At 34.2% G+C, this 4,574-nt stretch overlaps 1 long non-coding RNA gene across 1 annotated transcript; it reads right to left on the reverse strand.

The window, feature by feature from the left end:
• Positions 1–436: 436 nt before the first annotated feature.
• Positions 437–4,283, reverse strand: LOC113361340. Its single transcript, XR_003365087.1, has 3 exons — positions 3,982–4,283; positions 3,563–3,644; positions 437–1,234 (listed from the first exon to the last, which is right to left on the reverse strand). It is a non-coding gene; the product is annotated as an uncharacterized LOC113361340 (long non-coding RNA).
• Positions 4,284–4,574: the final 291 nt, after the last annotated feature.

The raw sequence follows: 4,574 nt of genomic DNA on the forward strand, positions 1-4,574 counted from the left end.
CCATATTTTTGATTATATGTGGCTCGGCTTCGCCTCGCCCCGTCGCGTAGGATTGTTGATTTGTTGTGGTTCCGCCTCGCCTCGCCCCTTCGCTTAGGATTTTTAATTTGGTGTGGCTCGGCTTCGCCTCCACTCATCTCGATGCATGCTTAGGATTTTTGATTTGGTATGGTTAAATCATGAAGTGTGTAAAGTAAACCCCAGAAGAAATTGAGAGTACAGAATCCAGGTTAAGAAATGATTAACAAAAATCAGTAATGAAAATAAGAAAATTTAAAATGACCTCCATGGAAAGACCGGACTATCTAAAAAAATGCATAATATTGGATCATGTGGAGTAGAGATCAAACAACAACCATATAAGAGATATGACTTAAACTGCATTCACTTAAACTCAATTCAAACAATAAATTCAAGCATATACATTTCCCTATGAGTACCTATATCTACTATGTTTTGAGTCGGAGTGCCAGAATTACTCCAAATCGTGAAAAATGGTTCCACGAAGTGTAATCACTGTTTCAAATGGGCAATTGTAGCTGTGAGTCCATCTGAAGCACGCACTAATCCTATAACGATGATATTTTAAAGTTAAACTAAACACATAAATATCCAAACTTTCAATTAATGAGTTTTAAATCATATTTAACTACGATGGGTTTTATTTAGTTCAGTTCATAGATAAAGAATTAGATAATTATCTCTTCCCAACAACATGCATCAAACCCTGGTTTTGCAACACCAACCATGACACGGCCATCTCTAATTTTGCAAATTCAAATACCAACATTTAACTCCGTCTCAAGTATACCAAACACTTAGCAGGCTTCAACATCTCAAGGCAACATCGATATCACTCATACCAAAGATGATTGTATAAGCTCAGAGATCATCCTCAAGCGAAGTATGATATTATGAATAAACTGATCCCTCTTCTGTGCATCAAACGCATGGTCTAAAATATACTTCTTGTAAAATATTTCACTCATTTGAAAGCCAATTTAAAACTATTCCTGAATATATGGGAGCAGCAGAGGCATTAATTCACACTGATAAGAGTAAAAGAGATCACCGTGTGCAATGGCATGTGTTGAGATCTGTAATAACAGTAACAAATACAACCTTCTTCTGAAGGCTCTGCCATTTAAGCACCCATAAGGGAATGTGTTGCATAAGGGGATGCACACTAATGATGATGTCTAGTTTGTATTCCATCAGACCAGCTTCCACCTCTCTGCACTCACAAAATAAAAAACATATTCCATTAAACATTTTCCAACTTCACTTGGAATCAGATTCAGTGTTCTCTCATCATTGTATATCTGAGTCACAAAAACATAATTAGGCCTCCCCCATGATTTATGACCTAACTACTTTTTAAATTGTCAAACAAATATAAACAGAATTCTAAATCAGAAAATGAATCTAGATTTCATGTAAGCTGCAGGTGATTCGAGCGGCCAGATCAAAAATCAATATTTGATTTCAGCTAGAAGTGGCTGACATGGCTCTCATTAAAAAATCCAAAGTCAGACCTACCTCATGATTTGTGCACCACCAGCAGAATTATATAAAGGAATCTCTCCATTATATATGAGTAAATTACCATCCACTTGCAAAGCATACAGATAATTTAACAGAAAATTTTTGTTTGTTTCTTTTGGTTTTCCTAATCAACATTTTGTTGTTACAAGGTTGATGAACATGGCATAGGAAGAAAAGCAAACCTAGGGTAAAAAAGATCCAAACCCACTGCTCCCAGACCTTCATTCATTACCATCAACAATAAACTCTTGTCATAACTCCCAATCGATTCCAAGAGTTTCTCCCAGATAACCATCACCAGAAACAATTGGTTTTCTTGGAGTTGGATGAAACCTATAATTTTTTTTAGGTACGTACTCAAGGGAGTTTGAACACTATCAGGCTATCTAAAACCAAAACTTTCATAAAAACTAATAAATTCAAACCGTACTTCTGTTGTAGTATTGTCATATATGAAAATTATCATATTGATGAACCTTTTCCATGATGCTTCCCTCATTCTGCTATTCTCACCGACCATTTCTACTTCTAATCTTGCTCCTCTTGTTGAGTTGTCAACTATTTGAGAGCATCGTTCTCTTCCTATAATATTCACACATTTCAGATTTTTCGAAACCTAAAGGATGATCCTCGAGGAAATGAACATGAACATTAAAGAAAGAGAACGCCGTTCTCAATCTGGCTTTTGGTTTCTGTTTGAAAATTGCCAAATTCTATTCTTCCTCTTGAGAACACAGTCCCTTTACTGTGTTTCACCATATTTAATAAATTAAACAATTACTTAAGGATAAGGCAGTACTTAGGTACATATAAATAGGTTCTACATTTTGTACAGATTAGGAAATGATTTTTCTTGCAAAAAAGAAAAGGAATGATTTTTTCTTGCATATTTCAGGAACAATGGACACATAAATAAATAATTTCAAAACATTGAGCATTAGTTTTCCGAATGAAAAAGAAGAAATAGTATACCTCATCTAATCCAGAGATGTGTACAAAGTTTCAGCTCTTCAAAGCTGACATGGTCATATTTCTAAAAGATCAGAACAAACAAAATTTCTGAAAGGCTAATAATAAGTTGTTCATTTTCTGAAAGGCTAAAAACATGTTCATTAGTTAATGTCACCTCATAAACCCTAATAAACATATTAGGGGCAACAAAATACTAAAGTTAATTACTTAAGCCTTCAGGTACATATGGGCACAATTTTTTTTTGCACTTATAGGAAATAAAGAGAACCTCAGAAGTCCAACCAAACGAAGTACGATCAACAACGATTTTCTAGAATTCTGAGTTGAATCCCACAGTCATGAAATCCACATATTTACAGATGTTAGAACAACATCAAATCATGTACCAAAATTCAAGACCTAAAGATATAAAATTCAAAACAACATTAAACGAAGTACTATTAAGTTCACAACTACAATCTAGTTCCTTCCAATTTTGTGTAGTAAAGTTCAAGACCTAAAGTCGTAATCAGCAAACCTCTGTAAGTTTTCTGATTAGATATCCACCTTGGTAAAGGTTCATTGTAAATGACACTTCACATGGCAAAAGAAGAAGTCCACAGAAGATGTACTTGATATTCCGGCTACATGTCTTACTAACATCCCCTTAGATACATAAAAATCAGAAACAAATGTTAAACAAACTCTAATTAAGCAAAATCCACTTTTTAATCTAAAACACCAATTTCAATGTAAATATTTTTCAAGTTCACCAGAAAACACAAAATTACAAACTAAAACATCAATAAATCCAAAACTACCTTGGGTTTTAGTAATAATCGATTGAGTCGCAGAAGTAGCAAGAACAACAGTGTTAACCTTCAACTAAGGCATACAAAAGTCAGGAAAGTCCGTTACAGAAACAACAACAACAACACCAACAACAAACAGAATGCTCGATGGTTAAAACAGATAGACCTTTCGCAAGAGCAGTAATTATATCGTACTCGACAACCTTACAGACAACTGCTTCCACCACAACCAACAAAACATCTAGATGAGTTACCTTGCATATTATAAGGCATGAGTAGTACTTCTAGCGATTAGGATATATCTGCCACACTACAACTGCTGCATCTTTTCTTTCGCTGCAAAATATTCAACTCCAGCATCAGTATCTACATGCAACAATGCTATTGTACTATAATATGTCGAAATAAGCCCCATTAAAAAAACATGAGCATAAGTATTCAAAAAAAAAATAAAAAAAATCAAACTTTCTTGAGTTATACAGAAATTTGATTGCAAACCTAGAAATCCAAAGATATAGATCAGGAAACAAAACAAAAGCAAAGTAAAATCATACATGCACGATGACAGAGAAAGGGTTAGGGTTTGCAATAGCAAAAAATCGTTCAGGCAATAACAAAACTCGATACTGCTGTTCAAGCAAAACAAAAACCCTAATTAATATATGTGCATTACCTGAGCCAAGCTGTTACATATATGTGCCTTACTTCTTCGATCCTATTAATCAATAACACAATGAGAAATCAAGAGATAAAATAAATCAAAGGAGACCAGAGAAGGAAAGAGGCAAGAGATGGAGGGCGGCAGAGAAGAATGGTTTTTAGGTTTTTTTAAGGGTTTCATTTTTTTGTTCTCTCGATTTTTTTCTTTTTATTTTCCTGGATTTTGTTTTTATTTTTCTAAGATAAATAAATTTGTTAATTTTATGAGTAAAAATCATTTTTTTTCTCTTCTTCGAGGAAAAGTGGAACGGAGCAATTCTGTGAGTGGGTGAGGGTCACCGTTCAACGTGAAGCCTTATGAGCTTAGGATTTTAAAGGAATTAGATGTCTGTGTGGGTTTAGTGGAGTCTGAATTCCCCGTCTGTGAAAAAGGCTTTTTAGTTATACACCATCTTGGTTTTCCATGATATTTACCTTTCTTTTTTATGTCAGTCAAAACTAAGTAAACCAAAAAAAAATCGAACACATACGTTTGTGTTACTGCAAATGGAATACCAGTTTATTGGTGAATGTATCAAAATCATGTAAGACAAACTAGAAAGCTTT

Source organism: Papaver somniferum, chromosome 3, assembly GCF_003573695.1.
Source record: "Papaver somniferum cultivar HN1 chromosome 3, ASM357369v1, whole genome shotgun sequence".
Taxonomy (NCBI): domain Eukaryota; kingdom Viridiplantae; phylum Streptophyta; class Magnoliopsida; order Ranunculales; family Papaveraceae; genus Papaver; species Papaver somniferum.